The 24,225-nt window shown below is 43.2% G+C and overlaps 1 long non-coding RNA gene across 2 annotated transcripts in view; it reads left to right on the forward strand.

Annotated features, from left to right (window-relative positions):
• The first annotated feature begins 5,590 nt into the window (after window positions 1–5,590).
• Window positions 5,591–24,225, forward strand: part of LOC149456754 (uncharacterized) — a 48,102-nt gene continuing 29,467 nt past the window's right edge. The window contains exons 1-2 of one of the 2 annotated variants that reach the window (XR_016313804.1): window positions 5,591–5,723; window positions 15,306–15,394. This is a non-coding gene — a long non-coding RNA (uncharacterized LOC149456754). Of the gene's footprint in view, window positions 5,724–6,904; window positions 7,079–15,305; window positions 15,395–24,225 lie in introns of those variants that run through there. The other variant, XR_016313805.1, reaches the window with a different exon arrangement.

Consider the following 24,225-nt stretch of genomic DNA (forward strand, 5'->3'; position numbering starts at 1 on the left):
TCTTCCCCCTTAGGCTAGCAGAAAGGTGAAATCCGAGCGGAAACAAACTACAAGGTAAAATTTCTTTGACATTTAACCATGTTGGACTGCACCTGAAGATGTGTGCAGGCCAGAAGAAAGAATATTCTGACAGTTAGTTGAAGAACCACAAGATGGCACCCACATTAAAGCCGTAGAATCCCTATCAGCAGAGTCACCAGTATAATTTTCATTCTGGACAGGGGGACTAGGTACACTAACAACTGTTCTAGAACCAGGTAAATTATCTGTTTCTAGCTGCATCCAGTTCCCTCATTGTCCTAACACTTCAGTAAATAAAACAGTTGTGGAGGAAACTCACCAGCACCGGGTACAGACAGAAGAGGTCCTGCATGCTGATCCACCAAAGGGCAGATTACTGGGACTCATCTGCCGCCATCTAGCTGTCTGTGCTCCCAGTGTTCTGACCTTTATATTGGCGATCTTCTGGCTTGACCTCCACTTCCATCAAGTGTTCCTTAACTACCAGGCAATGCCTCTTGCATTGGAACCTGTCTTCTTGCGGCAACATCCCCAGCTCTGCTTCCAGCAGTGCTGCACCTGCAGAGACAGTGCAGGGCGGTGAGTGGGAGTATCGCTTGCGCTGGGAGCACCACCTCTTTACCGCCTACCCCCCCCCTCCCAGGCTGGAAGGGAAGTGACTCCGCACCTTCCCTGACCTGAAGCTTTAACTGCCAGATGACCTTCTGCTTCCTCCGGGTGCAACCTGTGGCTACAATCCACTTCCTCTTCAGTTGGCGATGCTGCCTTGGCGGTGGCAGCTTCTCTGGCCTATTCTTGACTCGGAGAACGTGGTGAGTCCAGGTGTCCCCATCTTCCTTGCTGGCTCTCTCGATGAGCGCCTCAGGAGTGATGCCATTCTTCAGCCTCAGAAGGTGCTGTTTGCTCTGTGGAGACTCGCTAAGCACCACAGATTATGCTTTCCAAGGCGACTGATCTAAGGGAGAACTAACCCTCCTTTCTTAGCCCTGTACCTGGCTTCCAGAAGGTTCCAGGAGTGAAACGATCATCTGACCTCTGGAAGGTCAGAAGACCTATTAGTGGGCTTCTCACTCACCCCAATCTGTGGGGGAGACTTGAAATTGTGCTGCCGCGGGGCCTGCAGCCTTTTTCCCTCTTTTTCTTCATTGTCTTCTGAGTTAAAATATCACTAAAGGCAAAATTTTTTTTGGTTTTGAACAAAATGGAGATGGATTCAAACACCTGTCAGGTATTTATTGCTACCTCTGCCCCTATTAGGGGAATTCACCCTCTCTATTTTTCCTACTTACCATTTTCATCAAAAGTAAAAGTGAAAGAAAATCCCAAATTTTGGGTTGTCCTCAGAACAGAAAATGAGGGGAAATCTTCAGTGGGGACACTAATTATGGTGATCTGGGGGATCCCAATGGATTCCCATAATTTTCAGGGATTTCTTCTCACTTCCCATTTTGGCTATGGGACAGGAAGTGAAGGTAAATCTCCCCAATGGGACACAGATGGCAAAAAAAAAAACTGTCAGGGGTATAGCCCTCCATTACTCTATCCAAAATGAAAAATAAAAGTTTTGCCTATAGTTCTACTTTACCATAAGCAATTATCTGACAGAATACTGCTTAATAAAGAAGCATTAAAGTGGAACTTTAGTTAAAGAAATTAAAATGGGCAAACAGTCAGGAATTATAATGCAGAAGAGAAATGCTTTGTCTCTTCTGCATTAAAGTTACCTACGTGCCTGTCCAACCCTGTACAGCGAGCTGCACATGCGCAGCTCATTGTACAAATTTGGCGATGCCGAATCTGACCGATCTCCCACGCATGCATGGGAGTGATGTCATCCATGCCTGGCCAATTACAGCAGCCAGCAATCGAGACCCAGAATCCGGCTGCCCGAAGATGTCAGCAGCCAGTTGGGGAGCTCTGGGACACTGCATTGCTGGAGAAAGGGTAAGTATAGTTCTGCTTTAAGAATACATTTTACTGCATTCTTAAATGGTCAATATCTCTGCAAATGAACTTTAAAGTGGAGCTAAACCCACAGATTTAACTGTTTCGCATGCCATGAATGATAACTTATACAGTTGCCAGTGTGCTTAGTTAGTGCTCAACTATACTGTCAAGCCTTCAAGTGGCTAGTGTCATAGCAGATCACATGTGCAGCATCCTGGCAACAGCAGATCAAACAGAGACTAAGTTGGCAGCTTCCTTGGTTGGAAAGGAGTGATACTAAGCGCACACTGTTTTAATTTACATTATCCATTCTCTTTCTGTATGAGGATGATGCCACTGTAATTATTTTGATTAAAAAAACAAAAAACATCTAAGCACCTTTTTTCCTAATTGTTATAGAACTGGCACATGACCCAGCTCTTTCCCAGCCTGTCTGCATGAAAACAGTGGCAGGAGGAGGATCTAGTCCTCTCCTGCTGGTCACATCTTAAAAAAAAAACAGCATTTGGGATACAGAGTAAAAATAAATAAATAATGTCAAAAAACTGTTTTATGTTGTCAAATATATCCTTAAAATAAAATCTTTATTATTTTTGGCAATAATATGGTGTGTCTCGCCCATCCAGCCTGTGTCTTAGAATAGTAGGGGGGCAAATCCTTCGTCAGTTAAGATGTAATATCCCACCCTCCTTGTGTTTAGCTGGTTAGTGGGTGGAGATGAACTGAACATGTGCACTAGTTGCCAACACTGCTCTGCAAATTCCCCAACTGCATTGGAGACATGGGCAGGAGGGGGAGACTCAGAACAGCAGGATCAACCAGCTTTTTTGCATAATATAGAAACTGAATCCCATAGTAACTTAATGAGTATGAAATTATGAAGACCATGTAATACAGCATTTATTGACATTTTTTATTGATGTGGGTTTAGAGACACCATAAGTGCATACATAACTATCCCTTTATTAAAGGAAGTGTTTAGTGGTTTTTCACATACTTTATTTATTAGGGACACTGCAATCCTCATGTTTAGCATGCATTAACGAATGCGCGTTTGCACTACGTTGCAATTTACATGTGTTTCATTGTTCTTTTTAGATGTGTTATAATGAGTTTTTTCATTTAAACAGTCTTTATTTAAAGGAATATTTCCTGTTAGGTCACTTCACCTTCTTCTTTACAATAATGTTTGATTTTCAAGTTATAACAAGCACAAAGTTGCCCACACAGGGGGACAAAACAGTTGTACAAAGTATTATTCAAACAAGAAAAGAATGCACATAAAATCAAACAAATCCACAGAATATACGGGACTCCAGGCCGGTAACAAAATGTGCAGGGTCTGGTAGATTGCCCAGAGGCCAGAAGTCCAATTGTACTTGCATTAGAGAAAGAGAAGAGAAAGTAAAAGCTAAACAGGAGAAGAAAGGAGGACGAAACAAAAGAGGTGGGGGGGGTGGGAGTAGCCTTTGCAGACTCAGGACCAACATAAGACATATGTCACAAGCGGTCTAGACAGACCAGGTTTATGGTGGGCAAAGAATAGTTAACCCAATTTTCACAAATCTTAAGACATTTGGAGTGGGAGTCATACAAAATGCTAGTCATTTTTTCATTTACCATTAAGGTGGTCGTGCTGTCCTTCACCCCCTGAAATAGGACTGATGGTGTCTTCCAGGCCTGAGCAATGGTCCACTTAGAGGCAAAAACCAGGTCAGAAGCTAATCTGTATTGATATGCAAAAAGAACTGGAATAGAACAATGTAGAAGAGCCAATTTAGCATCTTTCTGAATTGTCAAATAAAAAAAGAGTATGCAACAGGCTAAAAACTCTGGACCTGAAACTCATTAGATGCGGACAAGACCACCATATATGTAGTACATCCCTTCTTTGACACAGTTCCTGAAACATCCGTCACTGTATCCAGTGATTGCACCGGCTAGTCTAGCAGGTACCCAATACCAGTGCATGAGTGCTTGATAGGCAGATTCCAAAAGAGTATGTGTTAAAGGAGCACTTTGTCACAGTCGTCCAGTGCCCCAGATCTTTCTCATTTGCCAGGTCCCATTCCCATTGTGTGACTTATGTGAGGGATGATAAATGCGGTTGGGTGCTTAAAGATGCATATAATGATGAGATAAGGCTCTGAAAAATTCCGGTAAAGGGGCATCATGTATTTCCTGAAAGGAAGCCCATGTCAAAAAGGTACAGGTTGTCAAAAAGCATTATTCATCTGATTTGAGCACACATTACTAGCTGTGTGGAGTCACTTTGGAGAACCTTCCTAGTTCATTTACGATGTCTGCATTTACAAGCATTATCATAGTACTTGCTATTGCTTTTTGCCATTTTAAGATGAGGTACTAGTCAGAGGTGTTTTTTCTTGGTGTATCTTCTGATGACATCCCCAAACATCCCCAGTTTGGGGATGGGTGTTAGGTGGTAACCAAGGTTATGACCAAATCCCTTACAATTTCATACTAAGGTCAATAACCTTCAATAGGTACAGGTGGCATCCTAGCAACTGGCAGTTTAATATTTAGAATTATATTCCAAACGCAAAGATACCAAACATAGCGTACCCTTATCACCCAGGATAAAATAGACTGCTTCTTCTCTCTTGTAGGTACTAATATAGGGATGTAAGGTCTTGTGTGACTCATATTAAAATGATCTGCCCGAATATATACTTCATATTAATGTGCCCAGTTCCTGCTGAAGTTTATGAATTGTATGAAAAATTACTCATGTGGAATGTATTTTTTATAACATGCTCTAGCCCTAATGGCCTAACAGGCCATGACTGACTGAGTTATTGTTTTATGATCGGGCAGAGGACAACGGGTTTTCAAGCAGACCCCCTGGAACCAGACTAATTAGCGGTTTACAGCCCTGGAGCTTTATCTAGCTGTGTTTTATTTAGGATAAGAGGCCCTTTTGACCTCCATTCAACTTACAGCCTCACATTCCATTCAAAAGGGAGGAGGGAGGACAGGAGGGAACATGGCTGAGACCTAACAAGATGGCTGTCATGTACAGCGCCCATGTCTCTAGTGCGCACAATCGTCACATGCTGCACTAAATTTCTAGGCTTGGTTCACACCAATGCGTTTTTTAGTGCTTTTTGCAGAAATGCACTACAGTCCATTTAACATGGTTTCCTATGGGACACGTTCACATCTATGCGTTTTTCAGCTGCTGAGTTTTTTTGGAAAGGGTCAGAGACCTTTTGGTTCAATAGACTTCATTGCATTTTTTAATCTTCCCAGCAAGAAGTTGGTCAAAAAAAAAAAAAACATAAAAAATGCAAAGTGCAAAACACATCAAAAACGCATGACAGTGTCAAAAATACTAAAAGCACTGCAAGGAGCACTGCAGAGATGGATCAAACGCAAACTACATTGGCGTGAACCAAGCCTTATACAACCTTTAGGTTACTGCGTCTCCTATTTTCAAAAGCCAATATAAGGTAAATATAGAGGATATAAAATCACTTGTATAGTTTAGCCAATTTTTCTCTGCATATTAGATCTCTATGGTCTGTGTAACTGGGGCCATGGCAGGGATGTGTCGTTTACCTACATAAAATATGCTAAAAGGTGTCTCCCTTTGTCATTTTAGAGAATTGGGAGGTATTTGATAGTCGTGGCTTGGAGAAAATGGGTTGAATGACGCTGGCTCTCATTTAACCTGCATTACTTGGGAAATCTAGTGATGGAAAAGAAGTACTGTACTGGACAACTGTTTTGTGAAGGTGAATATTACAGCAAAAGCTGCTTTTTTCTCTTCAAATGGACTACCGTAATTATTTCATTTTATTTTTGACTGCTTTTATATTGTGTCGTATTTCATCGTGCCAGCAGGTGGTGCTCTAGTCTTCTTTTAACATATAAAATATTAGCTCAATATCACCTATGCTAAAAGAAATACTTTATAGAACTCAATGAGTTCATTGTTAATCCCTTATCAGACATGACATCTACTGAGCCACATCATTAAATAACCCATAGTGCTTTGGCAATACACTGTCATGCATGAAATGTTTATGCAGTGCTTTTCCAGGTTTGGCAGTGGACTGATGCTCATGCCATCCTCATGTTCAGAACCAGTCTATGGGTGTGATGACATCAGGAACGGTCCACTGCACAAGACCACTAGACTGCAGGATGCAGGAGTGGCAAGGCCTGGGAGGATTAGAGGATTAGGTAAGTATATCTCTGCTCTGCAATCCCCTAGACAAAAATGAGTTGATAACCTGTACTGTGTGGGCATAGCCCCACTGCATGGGTGAAAAAAAAAATGTTTCAAGTAATCACAGAATGTTGTTGTGTAACATCTGAGCAGGTGCAGTAGGGTGTGTAAATTGCACACCTTCCTGCACCTGCAAAGCAAAACACGCTGCTGCTTTGTGGAGATGCATGGAGGTACCATTAGCCTGGGTTCACATTAGAATGCAACAGTATCACAACAGCAATGGAAAACTCAGCCTTTCATTAAGGCCCTGTTCACATCTAGCGATTTGGGATTGTGTGCTGTGCGGAATCGCCGCGATTCTGCCCACAATTCCAAATCACACTACAATGCTGGCACTGGAAAATGGCAACACACGTGACGTACTTGTGTTCAATTCATTTTTCGCGGCACCTCAAAACGTGGTGTGATTTTGGAGTGTTTGTTGTGTGATAAATTGCTTAACAATCTCAACAAAACCACACCACATTTCGATGCCACTAAAAATGAATGGAACTCAAACACGTCATGTGTGCTGCATTTGTCCAGCATTGCAGTGCAATTTGGAATCATGGGCAGAATCACAGCAATTCCGCCCATGATCCCAAATCGCTAGAAATGAACAGGCAGCAATGGAAGACTCAGCCCAGCCTCAATCACCAACTTTGCCAGTTTCTTTCTTTCCACGCAATCTCTTAGACTGAATGGAATTCAGCAGCAGCACACAGCAGTGGTAAGCTAGCCTGGCCCTGAGGAAAACACAAGAGAAAGAGGGACACACACCTGAAGTCTGGACTGATTGGAGAGGACTCAGAGGAGAGCAGCAGCCAGCACTTCATCCATGCGACGGGCAGCATTCTGCACTGGTAGAGGACCCAGGTAAATCTCCTCCCCCAAGCCAAAGGATGGAGGTGGAACTGCATCCAATAGTAATAAAGTGGCTGGCGGGGCGGACGCCAGCCGCTCCTTCTCTGCTCAGTTGGCAACCAGAACCAGGTGGGCAGGACAGACGCTCCCATTTTGCTCATTGCTGCTACTTTGGATGGGGGTGAGAAGCAGTGAGTGTCACAGTCCAGACTCAGCCAACAGCTTCCTCCCTTGGCCCATGGCCCAATCCAAGCCTGACAGTAGTACACACTGCCCTGTGGGCGGTGCCAGTCTGGACTCCGGTGGTGTATAGAGAGAGACAGCAGTGAGTGAGTGCCTGCTTCTGAATGCCATCCCAGCATTGCACACATGCCTTACTATGACAATTAACACCCGCCTCTGCCTGCCGCTGGGGTCAGTCCAGAAATCAACTGCATGGTGTCCCTGCTCTGCTGCTGGCTGCACATGGCACTAGTGACAAGCAGCACAGCAGGGACACCATGCAGTTGATTTTTGGCAGGATGCTCTTGGAAGGGGGGAGTTGAACCCCCCTTACCCCCCCTTATCTGCGTCACTGAGCTAAGTTAAAAACCTGCGGGGTGTGCGTGAACAAAGCACACCTTTGTGCCCTACAAGCAGACATTATTATCAGTAAATAAATGCTGACCTTCAGAACTGCTACACGTAGCTTAATAAAATGAAATAGCTTATTAGCAAATTGTCAGCTGCAGGTTCACATTAGGCAAAGTTATTTTGTAAATGACCAAAAAAAGACAACTCAGATACAGCATACAGCATATCTAGCAGCTTCAGCAATGGAAGGAAAGTGTAAAAAAATCAGTATTAGTATGTGTGACGGGAGTGACTTTTGGGGGTGGGGGGACCCCTGTATCATCTTCTCAAATTCCTCTTATGTTAGGGGACAGGGTGAAATGTTCTAATATTGGTGTGGGGGTTGTTCATTGTTCTCTGCCATAGGGCTGCATCCCATTGTTCTAGAAAACTATTATGAGATGCATGTGTTCCACTATTGTCTACTGCCAGGTGGTGTATCCCTTTGTTCTATTATGTGTCTTGGTTTGGTGGGGGGGTGTTTCTGGCAGCCCTTCCCCCTGATGGGGATGGCCTGTGATGTGTTTCCTGTTCCTGGTTGTATTTCCCCGCCCTGTGTATATATCTTGTGTTTGTGTTAAAATAAAGCAGTTGACTTCCTGTCCTAAGAAGAGTCTGATCCTGTCTTATTTCCTGCATGATCAGCGTGTGGTGTCCGGGGATTTTGTGTACGGACAGGGAAGCTGGAGTGTAACGGAAATACCCAAGTGTGGTCTGGGTCCAGTTCAGTTACAGTATGATTGGCTTGCTGTCTGCCTGTGGATCAGTGCTGCCTCAAAGGATTGTCTTTTTGCATTTTTGCACAACCTGCTTTTGAGTGATGACATAAAAGTCATGTGGCAAACTGTATCAAATAGTAAGTGTAAGGAGCAGGTGTTGTTAAGTACTGCTAGGAGAACTACATGCTAATTATGTGTTTTGGGTCTTTTAAGCAATGATGTAAAGAACAGTTACAGTTGGGGTTTTAGGAGAATAAATGATAAAAAAAAGTTCAGAGTTTAAAATATACACAGTCCCTGTGGCACAGACAGATTTTGTAAAAGTGTCTCTCATGCATTCTAAAAGTGGTGAAGAATGCGCCAGATTCATGTATCTGTCTAGAGCATGTACTTGAATTTGGCTAATGCTGCACCACTTTTAGAATCCATACAGTAAGAGACACTTTTGCAAAATCTGTTTGAGCCAGTTTTTTCTCTGTACACCAAAAGAGAGTTGGTCTTAATTAGCTCCACTCTTAGATTTGGGACATTCACGGTGACACAATATAGATATGTTGCATTCATTGTGACACAATGTAAAAGTTGTGCATTTTAGAACTATCTGAATTTGGTGCTGTCAGACCCAAAAGTGTTGCAAATGCTTCATGAATTTGGCATAATACATTAAAGTGGTAGTAAACTGAGGCAATACAAAATCCGCTGACAGGCAGGGCTTTTATAACAAAAAGACCCTAGAGGTCTCTTCTGTCATTAATCTCCCCCTGCCTGTCAGAAGGTAATGTGATTTGAGCTGCACATGCACAGTTTGACCACATTTATGGCCTGCTCTGGATGTGATTCCTGTGTACATGTGTGGGAGTGAAATCACAGCTACCCGACCATTCAAGTGGCCAAAGATTCTGAACCTCAGAAGGAAGAATGGGTGAAGATGAAAGTGAAGGGGAGGCATGACAACGCAGCACTGGAGGGCTCTGTTTGTAGGTAGATCTGTCATAATGTACTAGTATGCAGTGCATACTAGTATATTATGACTTAAACCAGCAGGAGGACCAGTTTTTACATTTTCTACGAGGACTTTACTAACACTTTAACAAGAGAGTTTGATGCCAGTGGTGCAGTATATTTATTGCATTTCCCCTCAGTGTGTTTTTTCCTATTTTATGGTACAAATAGCCTAAAGTAGGGTTTCTCAGCCAGGGGTCCATGGAACCCTAGGGTTCCTCCAGAGGTTGCTTGGGGTTTTTTAAGCAATGAGCAATTTCTGCCTCTTAGATAAGTTCCCAGTAGCACTATTGATCTTTTAAGCTATCTGGATCATTCTTCCTACTGACCATCACAATAATGTTTCATGAGTTGTAGATATAATAACTTTTAAAAGGGGTTCCCTGAGACCGGGACTTCAAGGGTTCCTCTGTGTTGAAAAGGTTGAGCAAGGCTGGTAAACCAATATCCTTTTTGCTCAGGTACTGAGATACCAATAATAACAATTCTTACAGCATGGTAGCATGGTAAAGAATAAGTTATCTTTTAAAAAAAATAAAAATAAATACACATCTTTTTGCAGGTAAAAAAATGTGCATTTATTATTTTTTTTTATTAGGAGCCTGCAGAGCATTGCATTCACGATCAGCAGATCACAGGTGCAATGCAGGGTTCCTGCAGACTGTCAGTGTAAGCTGTCTGCTCATACCTCATAAGAGCAGGCAATTACACACTGAAAGGAAGAGTCAATGAACTACCTAGAGAGCGCCCTGGTAGTTCACTGAGAATTACAAGCCTTCAACTGCACATGCTGATGGTAGTTGTTCTCTCATTCACAGAATGGCCAGGTTTTTATAAAATTGTGATTGCAGGTGCAGGGAGAAGATCCCTGACCCGTTGTCACAGGGAAACAGACAGAGACAGAAGGATTTGCGGCAGCAAACCCCTAGAAGATCTATGGTTAGATCTCCAAGATGTCTGGAACAACCTGCCTGCCGAGTTCCTTCAAAAACTGTGGGCAAGTGCTCCTAGAATTGAAGAACTGATGCTGGTTTGAAAACAAAGGGTGGTCACGGCAAATATTGATTTGAATTGGATTTCTCTTCTGCTCATTTACTTTCCATTTTGTTAGTAAATAAAAATAAACTATTAACACTCCTATTTCTGAAAGCATTCTTAATTAACAGCTGGCTCTAAATTTTGCACAGTACTGTATGTCTCAGTTAATGACCTGCCCATAATAAATCACTACAAAATCTATGGAAATTTACTAGTGGGATTTTTGAGGTACAACTTACAAAACATTCCAATATAAAATTAAAAAAACTTTCATTATATGTTAACAGTGATTAAAATTAAGCTAAACAATCCATAAAATAGTAGAGTAGGAAATACCTCCTTGTGTAACATTTTGTTGATCATCACAAAATACATGCAAGAGTTGTATGGTGAAAAAGACCATCTCTCTTTTTTATTATCTTAATACACAGACAATTACATTGTTTGGCACGTTTCTTGAATGATAATCCACTTGATCCACTTGGGGGTGAAGCTAAGTCCCCCTGTGTAAGTCTATGGAGTTTGGCTCCATAGACACACAGCTTGGGAGCGCGCAGACACTATGTGCCTCCATAACAAGCAGCTTGCTATAGGGACACATGAAGAAGAGGAGGAGCCAGGATCGTTGCCCTGTGAACCGAAAAGAGGAGGATCGTGACCACACTGTGCAATACCACTGGACAGAGCAGGTGAGTACAATATGTTTGTTATTTTAATGAAAAACATTTTTATTTTAGTAACACTTTAAATGTTTAACAATCACTGAAGAAAAGCAGCTACAGAATCTCAGCTTGGCTACATTTATACTTCAATTTTGCTCCAGCTCCAGCAATCCAGCTCTGCAGCTGGTCTAAAAAATTTGTTTGGCACTACTCTAGGTTCTGCAATGCAGTTATGCCATATAACTGACTGTGTAGTCCGAGATTATGATGGTGCATGAGCGTAGCGTCAGGGGTCTCAGGGGTCACAATTATGACCCCGCTCATGCTCCTAGGGGGCTCGTGTTGTCTTCCTGTCACTTTGATGGGCAAAGCCGAATCCAGAGAATATCGGAAGCTCTGAGTGCTAGGCTTTTGGCTCCATTTTCAAATCCTGAGCAGGAGAGTAGCGGGGGAAGGATGGGGTGAGGCCAGCCCTGCTGGATGAGAAAGTGTCAGTGCTGACAACCAGGCGGGAATGGACACCTAGCTTGCACCGGGCTGAGCAAAGGAGGAGAGCACTGTCCAGGAGCTGGTACTGCTGTCATTGGGGAGGTAAAAAGATACTGGTCGGATCCATGCAGAGAATAGACACACACCACCCCTCCCCACAACTCCCGCTGACACAAATTCTCACAAAATCCTGTAACACCTCCTGAGGAGCCCCCAAGGGACTGCGGGCTCCAGAGGCTCCAGATTTTACTGTGATAGTTTGAGCAGAGGGGGATCTGGACGGGTAATCTGTCATTGTCAGCATGGGGGGGGGATCAGTAATTCCCTGGGGAGCCATGTGCTAGGGCACCTGAAGGTGGGGGTCATCCCTGATGGGGAAGGGGGTCATCTGTCATTACCTGGTGGGGGAGGGGGTATCTGTCATTACCTGGTGGGGGGGTCATCTGTCATTACCTGATGGGTGGGAGGGTCAACTGTCATTGCCTGGTGGGGTGAGGGAGTCATCTGTTATTACCTGATGGGGGGACATGTGTCATTACCAGGAGGGGAAGTCATCTGTCTTTACAGGAGGAGGGGGCCATCTATGGTCAGTTGAAGTGGGGGGCTCTTGAAGGAGGGGTCATCTGTCAATACCAAGAGGAGGCAGGTGTCATTACCAGGAAGGGGGATGTCACTTTTCCCTAATATCCTGCACTTCCATATCACTGCAGCCTGACCATAAGAGCGGTAATAACAGATAAAAGAAAGGTGTTTAACCAATTGCCTACCAGGCACTTTCACCCCCTTCCTGCCCAGGCCAATTTTCAGCTTTCAGTGCTGTCACACCTTGAATGACAATTGCGAGGTCATGCAAAGTGTTGCATGACTGCCCCAAAGAAAATGTTTATATTTTTTTTTGACATATAGAGATTTCTTTTGGTGGTATTTAACCATTAGCCGCCCGGCCAATGGCCGTTTGGCGGCTTCAGATGTGTCTCTTCACTCCGGGTGCTCCCGCACATGCGCCGTTTGCGCTAATGCAGAGCGGCGCAGCAGTGCGATCTGTCACCGGCCGTGCACCTCGGACACGGCCGATGACAGATCTGAGTACCGGCTCCCGTTGCTGGTACCATGTGACCTGCTGTGACCAATCACAGCAGGTCACATGACAGTTGTATACAATGGATGGCTTCATTCATGATGCCATCCATTGTATACTAGTGCCTAGCTGTGAATGGTCACAGCTAATCACATGCACATGTCATGTGATTAGCTGTGACCAAATCACAGCTAAGCACAAAAAAAAAAAAAAAAAAGAAAGCTGAATGAATCGATTTCATTCAGGTAAATGCTTGCTTATAGCAAAGTAATTCTTTGCTATAAGCAAATTGTGTAAAAAAAAAAATACTGATCACTTCCCCAAAGTAGTACAATGTTACTATGGTAACATTGTACTACTTTGGTCATAGTAAAATATGAAAAAAAAATCTTAAAAAAAATAAAAAAAATGTAATAAAATATTAAATATAATAAAAAAAAAAAATATATATATATTTTTTTTTCATACTGTCACCAGTCAGTGTCCCTGTTAACCGCCATGCCAGTTATATGATGACGCTGTACTGCACTGGTGACAGTATGTAAAAAAAAAAATAGTGAAAATAATTTTTTTAATTTTTTAATTTTCCGAAAAATTATGACAAAAAAATACAACTTCAAAAAACTCGCCATGCCTCTTATGAAGTACGTCGAACTGTCTACTCTGCAAAAAGGGGTCATTTGTGGGATATCTGTACTGTTCTGACATTCTTGGACCTCAAGAAATTAGATTGGCTGTCAGTACTTCAGGATTGATCAATATTCAGATCTATACCATAGTTTGTGAACTCTATAACCTTCCTACAAACTAAAAAATACATCCTAATTTGGGTTATTTTCACCAAAGACATGTAGCAGAATACATCTCGGCCTAAATTTATGAAGAACAATTATTTATTTGTAAACTTTTATAACAGAAACAAAGAAAAATGTGTTTTTTTTTCAAAATTTTTGGTCTTTTTTTGTTAATTTAGCAAAAAATAAAAACCCCAGCGGTGATTAAATACCACCAAAAGAAAGCTCTAGTTGTGTGAAGAAAATGATAAAATTTTAGTTTGGGTACAGTGTTGTATGACCGCGCAATTGTCATTCAAAGTGTGAGAGCGCTGAAACCTGAAAAATGGCCTGGGCAGGAAGGTGTAAAATTGCACGATATTGAAACGGTTAAACATCACTGGGTTTTTTTATTTTTTACTAAACAAACTAAAAAAGAAAAAAATAAGTTTTTTTCTTAGTTTTTGTTATAAAATTTTGTAAATAAGTATTTTTTCTCCTTCACTGATGTGCGCTAATGAGGCTGCAGTGATGGGCACTGATAGGCTGCACTGATGAGGAGGCACTAATAGGTGGCACTGATGGGCATTGACAGGGATCACTGGTGGGCATTGACAGGCATCACCGATGGGTACGGAAAGGCAGCACTCATATATGGCACTGATAGTTGGCACTGAAAGGCAGCTCTGATGGACACTGATATGTGGCTTTGATGTGCACTGATGGGCACTTGTATGTGGTATTGATGGGCATTGACAGGCGGCATGATTGGGGCTACACTGATCATCCCTGATGATCAGTGTAGGCTTCCCCTCTCAGGAATGCTGATTACCAGATCTCCTCACACGCTGTCAGCGTGAGGAGAGGACTGCCAATAACCGGCATTTCCTTGTTTACATGCGATCAGCTGTGATTGGGCACATCTGATCACATGACAGAGCCGACGTCATCTGCTGTTTAGTGTGATTGCTGCATAGAGTGGGAGGATGACGTCCTCCAAGAACGAGAGCCGCTGCCTGCCCGTTATTTTCTTATATGGTGGGCAGGAGGCGGTTAAAAAAAAAAAAAAAAGTGTGATATTTGCAGTGGCACACTCTAATCAGCCCCCCACCCAGCCCAGTGCAGCACCCCCTTCCTGCACCTGCTCAGCCTACACGTGCAGACAAAGTGGGGGCAGGCAGGCCACACTGTGAACTGCTGGGTGAAAGTGGTGGGCTTGTATGTGGATCTGAAAGTTAGAGGGCCTGCCGAGTTTCCTCTTTTACATACAAACCTACCGCTTTCACCCGACAGCCCCCACCTTGTGTGCACATGCAGATGGCAGCAGGAGAGAGAGAAGAGAGAGACAGCCACCATACAGCTATTATATCTTGCGCACGGTGGAAGCTAGTGGGAGGCCCCAGGTCAACTTTTGCATCAGGGCCCACAAGCTTTAAGCTACACTTTTGTGATGGTGGCCTCTTGCAAAGTTCCCATCTAAGCACACCTGCTCCTGGAGACCAGGACTACTGGAATGACAGAAGGGTAGGTGCCAGGAGACTGGAGCAGTGAACTTGAGCTTGGAACAAGGGTGTAGATATGGTGGAGGTTAGAGGGTCCAGCCCCCCCCAGAGCGTCCATACAAAGTGCAGCAGCTAAGCTATTGTAGCCTTCCAGCTGCAAGATCTGCACAGCCACCTGTCTCCTCCACATGCTGATAGGACAGTGCAGAGGAAGAGCATATTTGCCCACAGTCCAACAGCAGCTGCATCCCAACTGCATCCTGGGATTTGAGCCATGCCATAGGGACAGCTGTAGTGTCTCCCTACTTCTGTATGTATCTATGTTTGCAGCAGGATGCCGGCACTGATACGCTTTATGTTTCAGCAACCAGAACTGAAATCAACACTCAATTCAAATCAAGCAAAGTCCCGGCCTGGAGGGAGAGAGAGAGCAGCGTGGGAGCCTGTGGACAAGTAAGTGTTCAACACATGGGCGGGGAAAGGGCTGCGATTGAGTGGTATTTAAATGTAACCCCCCATGACCATCAATGCAAGGGTGTGGAGATTGTGGTTTAAAATGTCACTGAATCTGCCATTACAACCAATGCACAGGGGGTGGGGACATTACCTTTCACTGCCATGACCACCAATGCAGGATGGGAATGGGGGGGCAAACTTTCACTGCCACTGCCCCCCCTCAGCATTGGGGGTGAGTGGGAGTGAACGTTAATCCTCCATCCCCTACCCACCATGCATTGGAGTTCACAGCAGTAAAATTTTAATTCACCATCCCCCTTCTGCATTTGTGGTCATGCAGTGAAAGTTAAACCCCCCACCCCACCTTGGTGATTATGGGGTTAAATTCTAATGCCACTGACCAATGTGGGGGTTGGGCTTAAAGGTGCTGGGGAATAATTTTGCATCTACTGACACCAATGGTGGGAGTTATTAATGCATCCACTGGCACCAGTGTTGAGGGTTATTATTGCGTTCATTGACACATGTACTGGGGGTTATTATTGCATCCATTGATACCAAAACCTAGGGTATTATTGTGTCCACTGACCCCAATGCTGGGGGTTATTACTGTGTCCACTTGCACCACTGCTGGGGGTTAGTAATGCATCCACTGACACCAATGTCGGGGATTTTTCTTTTGTCCACTGACTCCAGTGCTTGGGGTTATTGTGTCCACTGGCACCAATTCTGGGGTTATTATTACTACCACTGACACCAATACTGGGCTTATTATTACTGCCACTGAGACAAATGCGGACGTTATTATAGCCTCCACTGACACCAGTGCTCGAAGTCTTTCAAGAGCGATCTGCAGTGGATCTATTTTTAAAGAATTTTGCAGGCATGGCTGACAGGCATTCAGGAGGCGACAGTGCCGCCTTCTAAAACACTGTTTGTTTTTTGACAGCTGAATGGGCTTTTTGAATGGAAATACTGCACCACTGAGGTGGGTGCATAATCCACCTCAGCCAATCAAAGGAAGCCTTGTACTCACTGATACAATACAAGAATTCCTGTGATTGGCTGAGCAGTGCTCAGCCTGACTCAATTTTGTTCTGGCAGCAGATAGGAAATAACTGCCCTGCTGCTGGAACACAACTTTCCATACTGTATGCAGCTGAGGCTACAAACAGTTTACACAGCACCAACAGCGAGCACATCCATTAGCAATGGAAACTGTTCATTTGGACCAATTTGGCCCAAACAAACTATTTAACGAGCATATCTAAATAATTGAAGATCAGAGGATCAGGCAGAAGGATGGTCAGGCAAGCCAGGGGTTCAACAGGAGACGGTCAGCAGAGGTCAGGATCAAAGCAGGGTCAGCAACTAGGCAGGAACACAGGATACCAGGTACAGGGGCTCATGGGAAACATACACCAAGGCCCTGACTGCAGGTCTGGCCATTCCTTAAATACACCTCCTGCAATCAGCCCCAGGTGTTGGCTGATTGCAGGAGTGAGCTTCTGGCTGCTGAGAGCACCCGCTGGTCAGCCCTGGTACTGCAGCCCACACGGCAGGTGAGTCCCACCACCAGTGCTGAGTCCATTCCTGACAGGGAGCCTGTCTGACCAGATCCTACCATAGCACATCCAGTTGAGTGCAAGGCTGAGGGACATCTCTAGCACCCACATCTGTAGAAGAGAGGATCCAGTCCCAGGCTGTACCTTAAAGGGAACCTCCGCTTCTGGCATATTTGACCCATGCGCATTAAGATTGTGCTTCTGGTGAGTGGGCAATCTTTCCATTTGTCGCACATCACCGGATTATTCTGATGCACACCACAATATAGATATACTGTATATTTATCAGCATCAAGGTGGACTGTCACTTGAGATACATCATATTACTTGGAGAATCCTCCTATTCAGATATTGTGTCGCTTTCTTGAGTCAGAACGAGATAGCAATATAGTTTATTGTATATTTTCTGTTTTATATATTTTAGAGTGCTGCACTCATTTTATATTGTCTGATTTGTTAAGGTTTGTGCTTCCTTTTCAGTGCATAGCTGCTATCGTAAGCGCTAGCTTGATTTCTTATTTTTCTACGCTGCCTAAGGCTGTACAGCCTAGGGAAAAAAATAATCTATGACCCTGGCTTGGAAATGCAGAAATCCACCCAGAGGCACTATGGAATTAGGTCGCAAACTATGATCAGCAGCAGCAAGGCCGATTGGTACAGAATCATGATCAGGTTCTAGTTGGGAACAGGCAAGAGTCAGTAATATGCTGGCAAAGAGTTACACAGTCAGACGTCCAGGCCCAGGTAAAGAGACAAAGAGAGCAGCAGACATAACAGGCAAGGGAATATTGAAGAGAAGCCTATCCATAGTTGGGTTATTAGTAAGATCAGCAGGTTTCCAGGAACACAGTACACAGGGATGAGAGTTGAAGACAATCCAGCAATGAGACTAGGAAGGCCTTAGGTTTTACTAGTCTGCCGGATGCCAGGATCTGTGGGCACACCTGTGCATGAGCATGCGCGTGTGTGTTCTTGTCCTTGCATGTCTTGTTAAACTCCTATGCCCATGAGTATGTGCACATCCATGAGCACTTGCTGCAAAAGGTTCCTGACAAACCAGCTCTAAGGCTTGCAGCCAGAGCCCTGCCAATGCTATGGGCAACTTACAGGCAAACCTTCCCTCATTTTATTCATTCCTTTGTATGTCTCAGGTTAGGAGTTCTGGTAGATTAGAGCTGGTGGCCACACTTCAAAAAAGGGTCTTGACGTGGCAGTGTGGCTCCCAATATGTTTGCAAATATATGTAATAAAAACTTCTGTTTTAACACAAAAAGTTGATAGAGTGTAGAATTTTCTTTTCCTTTTTTTCTGGCTAATTGGTAAATGTGCTGGGAAACATTTTGTATTGTATTTTTCTGTGAACTGCCCTGTCCATGTACACCTTGATATACATTGATTAAAGTAGCTGCCTTTTTTGTTTTATAATCCTAAGCAAAGTTCTCCTGTCAGGTCAGGAGATCTGATGTGCTGATTATACAGATAGTTCAGTAAACAGTAGCACATACCATGAGCAGAACTGCAAGCACAGTAGGCTGGCTGGTACTTGTGTTGCACCGCCACAGATGTCAGCAGGGCAACAAAGACTGGTGTGTTGGAGGAGCAGGACAAGCAGCTGCAGCGAGTGGGATAATACAGGAGGGTCAGGCAGAAGCGTAGTCCAGACGCAGTGATACACGAGATCTGAGTTCAACTGGTACACAATCTTAGAGAAGAGAGCAGGATCAAAACAAGCTGGGTCATACATGGTAATACACACAGCAAATACAATCTGGGTCATGCAAGTGCACACTAGGTAGCGTCCGCTATCACATGCACTGGTAGCTTATGCAACAGGTGCTTTAAACAAGGACAGCAGGAAGCTGGACAATCACCATTGTGATGAACACAGATGTCAGACCCCTGCCCTTCTCACCAACTCATGACAAAGGACTGGTCAATCTCACACCACGCTATCACATACAATGTCACTCTCAGCTGCACACTGCACAAAGATTTTCCAGCAGCAGAACCGTAATCTAGGTGTCAGCAGCCTGAGAGCGATTGTCACTGGGTTAACTAAGCAATTAACTCTTTAAGCTACCACCACCAGCTTTTTACTGAGGAGGAAACTCCCAATCTGAGCAATAACAGCTATGATTTTAGAATAAACGTCTACAACACACACTGTCACCACGGACAGGTATGTTCAGAGATGTATTATAACACTCTTCAAGAGACAGGGATTCTTTAGTTTGCCTTAAAGACAATTCAACACTTTTCAAAAGATGGTTTAATAATGAAAAGATCAAAATGTTGCAAATGGAACAATAAAATATTTACAGAAAAAGGGTGTTACAACGAAATAAAGAGACAACACAGCAACATAGAAATAAAAAGTAGTTGAAAATGAAAAATACTTGAAAAATCCCTTGGTTTTAGCAGAGTCTGACTGATCAAGCAAAAATGTTACAGTGGCTCTCTCAAGTCTGGTTAGTTGTTCCTTGGTTGATGTTAAACCAAGAGCTGTCAAAAGGTCTTGACATTCCATTTTTCTGTGGTATCAAAGGGGTGTTAACAGAGACCATCTGACCAATCATCCAGTTTAAAGGGTGGTGGCTGGGAGGTCCAAGTCCCAAATACAGTTTCCTTTAAGTATTCATATTTCTGAATACCTACCATTTACAGTCTGCTAACATGCAGAATATTATCCAGCATGAAATTAGATTCCAAATAGGTATAAATATGACAAGTTCCGGATATCTAGTTCTCATAGGAGGGGTGTAGAGGCTTAATCCACTCTGGTACCTCCTAGCATAGCAGAGTTTCAGTTCAAAATGCTGCAAATTAACTGAGGGATGGAAATATGTCCTTACTATGGCTGTGCTGTTTGTATTCCATGAGTTATGAAATATGCTGAAGTTTTAGAATCTTGGCTGCTAACCATTCTAGCTGAAATGTGGATTGGCTATTCCCTTCAGCTGAACTATTCACGAGAGGATAATTGTTAGTTCTCTGTATTGCTCAAGCTTGGAAGAGGACAGTTTTATTAGGGTTTTCAGGCTGAAATTGTGGATTGGGTAATGGAGAGGTCTGGGTGTCCAGTCAATGGATTGATAACAAGGTCCTGGCATCAATTAACAGTTTGTATATTGTATAAGCTGAAGGATGGGGGGTCACTGTGCAATGCTTCCTTATGAAGAGATAGCATAGGAGACTTGTGACGTGAACAAAATGACTGCTACCAATACAGCTATTCATGTGCCCAGTACGCACGGCCATCACAACCATTACTTCCAGGTAGAAACTGTCTCAGGTGGAGTTTGCTCAGCCTCAAAGGAACAGCCTGAATCCTGGTACTGCCAGTGAGCAGAGAAAAAGTCCTAGCCCTATTGTATATACTGTATGCAGAAAGGAATATGTAATGACATTTAAAAATTATACTTCGTCTTGAAATTTATGTGTATCTCTGGGATTAGGGCTCGTAATTTAGAAATATCTTGTGTGCACTGGCCGCTACATGTTGCACTTTACAGCTTTTCTTTCATCTGGTTGTTCCTGATCCTTTACAGACCTACAAATGGTATTGCTGTATTTTGTGTAGTAGTGTATATAGCAAACAAAAATGTATTTAAGCTAGTGACTAGGCATAAAGAATGGACTATAACAAAAATCTGCAATTTACTTATACTACAGCATTTAAATAATTTAAAACAAATTAATATTTCCCCCACAAATGTGCTGATTTACTCAATCTCACCACTGTTTTTGTGAAGTTGGGTACCTAAAAGCAAATTTTTTAAAATTATATTTTGACTATTATTAATACCTAAAACATAGTTTCTATTTTAAACATTGAAATACTAGTTTTATTCACCAGGGGTCACCAGAGACTTCAAATTTGCTTACTGACAAATTGAGTTGATATATAATCCTGCAAAAAGAAAAAATCATGAGTAGAGTTTGGTGGGGAGGGGAATGTAAGGAGGATGGCAAAATGACAAATATTTTTAATGCTTGTGTTGTGGCAAAACATACAAATTTATTTTTCTTTTGCAATGCCATGCCATGTGTTGCAGATACTGTAAACCCTGTTTTTCAGTTTTGTTTTTCAGGATGAGGAAGGGGGGAGGATTATTATTATTATTATTATTATTATTGTTGTTGTTTATATTATTTACAATACTTTTATTAGATGATATAATTATTATTATGTTTATTATCTGCAACATATTCAAAGCATCATACCTAAACAAAACCATAAAGAAAGTTATTGATTCAGGAATTGTATTTTCTTATATACTGCTATTCCTTTCCTCTAAGGATGTACAGTATGTGACTATCCTTTTATATATTGTCAGCACTGGCAGGCTGGACGCTTTTTTGGCACAAAATTAAAAAGACCAAAACAGTACCAAAGAAATCAAATCATAACTTCACATTTCTTAGTCAGTTAAATCAGAATACAGGTATCAGGATCAGGAATATGTGCAGGAACGTTGTAGACTAGAAGGCATTGATTTTACTATTAAGCAGGTAGCCCACCTGATGTGAAGTGTGCTCTTACTGCGCATGCGCGAGTCTTCTGCCCTACTGCGCATGCGCAGCCGCACGCTTCCGCGCCTGCGCACTCGCACCGCTGCGGCTCGAGGGGATCCGTCGCCGTCGCACCACTGCACGGCGACAGGATCCCTGACAGTATTATCTGAGAGACAATAGCCACAAATTGTGTTCAGTGGCTGGACAGTATGTAAGCAGTTTGGTTAGGTTGTAATATAAGAGGGAGAAACAAGGTAGGTAGTAAATTGAAATAGAAATTAGAGTGTTTTATTTGAGAGACTTTAGCTATACATATTGTACGAGAAAAATAATATATAAATTTCATTTATGTACAGTGTTACATTACCATGCAATTGTCAGGTAAAGTAACGCAGCTCTGTATAGCAAAAAATGGTCTGGTTGTGAAGGGGCGTAAGTCTTCCGGAGCTCAAGGGGTTACAAAAATAATAAATGGATATCGTTTTGCAGTTATTATTTGTTTTATTAGAAGCCTGTAAAGTGATCAGCAGATTGCGGGTGCAATATAAGGCTCCTGCACACTGTCAGTGTAAGCTGTCTGCTCGTCTGCAATGACAGGAACCATCGATGAATTACCTAGAGCACTCACCAAGGCTCTGGTAGTTCACTGTAAACTACAAGCTGTCAACAGGCTGAGTAGTTGTAGTTTTCCCATTCACAGGCTTTTTTTATTGTGATTGTGGATGCAGGGAGAAGATCCCCGCCTTACTATCACTAGAGGTGGCAGATCGGGGAAAGGATGCAGCAGTGGGAACATGTTATATGTTCCACCCTAAAAACGGGTGAAACATGTAACATGTTCCCAAAGGTGAACGTATCCTTTAATGTTTTGTAGGTTTGTTATGTTTAGTTCTGACTTGTTAGTACAGTATAGTACTGGAGCTGTCATCCTTAAGTAAAAGTAAAATCATAATGATAAAGGGGTGTTGCAGGGCAATTTATGTAGTTTTAAACCACCTGAGAGATTCTTTGTCTCTGAGGGACTGTGAGGTGATGTGTAAGGTGTCTGTGATTAAGTTTTTGTATTCTTGATGGATTTTGAATTTTGTTTATATTATGAAAACTGAAATAGGAGGTACTGGGAAAAGTAGGTTGGGTTGGAACACAGAAAATTTCCAGGTTTACAGCAAAATAGTAATGTGATTGGACTGCCTTGATTGTTGCCCTAAACAAGTGGTTAGCACTTCCGGCTACCAGCACTAGGGACATCGGTTGAAATCTCAACCATGACACTACTTACCTGGAGGTTACATGTTCTCCCTGTGGTTTCCTCCCACACTCTAAAGACATGCTGGTAGGTTAATTGGCTTTCTGTCTAAATTGGCCCTAATACATTATCTCACAGAAGTGAGTACACCTCTCACATTTTTGTAAATATTTTATTATACCTTTTCATGTGACAACACTGAAGAAATGACACTTTGCTACAATGTAAAGTAGTGAGTGTACAGCTTGTATAACAGTGTAAAATTGCTGTCCCCTCAAAATAACTCACACACAGCCATTAATGTTTAAACCGCTGGCAACAAAAGTGAGTACACCCCTAAATTAAAATGTACAAATTGGGCCCAATTAGCCATTTTCCCTCCCTGGTGTCATGTGACTCGTTAGTGTTACAAGGTCTCAGGTGTGAATGTGGAGCAGATGTGTTAAATTTGGTGTTATCGCTCTCACTCTCACTCCCATACTGGTCACTGGAAGTTCAGCATGGCACCTCATGGCAAAGGACTCTCTGAGGATCTGAAAAAAGAATTTTTGCTCTACATAAAGATGGCCTAGGCTACAGTGGGGCAAAAAAGTATTTAGTCAGCCACCAATTGTGCAAGTTCTCCCACTTAAAAAGATGAGAGAGTCCTGTAATTGGCATCATAGGTAGACCTCAACTATGAGAGACAAAATGAGAAAACAAATCCAGACAATCACATTGGCTGATTTGGAAAGAATTTATTTGCAAATTATGGTGGAAAATAAGTATTTGGTCACCTACAAACAAGCAAGATTTCTGGCTCTCACAGACCTGTACCTTCTTCTTTAAGAGGCTCCTCTGTCCTGCACTCATTACCTGTATCAATGGCACCTATTTGAACTTGTTATCAGTATAAAAGACACCTGTCCATAACCTCAAAGAGTCACACTCCAAACTCCACTATGGTGAAGACCAAAGAGCTGTCGAAGGACACCAGAAACAAAAAATTGTAGACCTGCACCAAGCTGGGAAGACTGAATCTGTTGGTGTGAACAAATCAACTGTGGGAGCAATAATTAGAAAATGGAAGACATACGGGGGTGTGTCCAAGATGGCGCCGGGAGCAGACGCTTCTTTCTGAAGCTCCGGCACCCTAATCCTCCATCCGTTACCATCCGGGATACGGAGGCTGCCCACAGCGGATCCCCGGCTGCCCAGACACCATCCGACATCTGAGGAGGGGTGTCGAGTCGCTCTGCCCCTTCTCTGAGCATCTGGGGCGCGGGGCGGATTGAGGCCTACCGCGGCGTGTGAAGCCACGGTGTTTCCTAGATCTGCGGCTGGAGCGGATCGCCGTCGCGGCCGGACTGCCGCCCTATCGCCTTGCCCACCAGCCCCTGGAGTCCCCTGGAGTCAGGTCAGCTATTGGGGCAGGTTGGGTGGGCTCCTGGGGTCCTCCTGGTGGCCTGGTGGACTGTGCTGTGTCCCTGCAAGATTCCAGCAGGATACTGGAGGTCTGACCT

Source organism: Staurois parvus, unplaced genomic scaffold, assembly GCF_062004578.1.
Source record: "Staurois parvus isolate SC_StPar_1 unplaced genomic scaffold, SC_StPar_1.0 ptg000349l, whole genome shotgun sequence".
Taxonomy (NCBI): Eukaryota; Metazoa; Chordata; class Amphibia; order Anura; family Ranidae; genus Staurois; species Staurois parvus.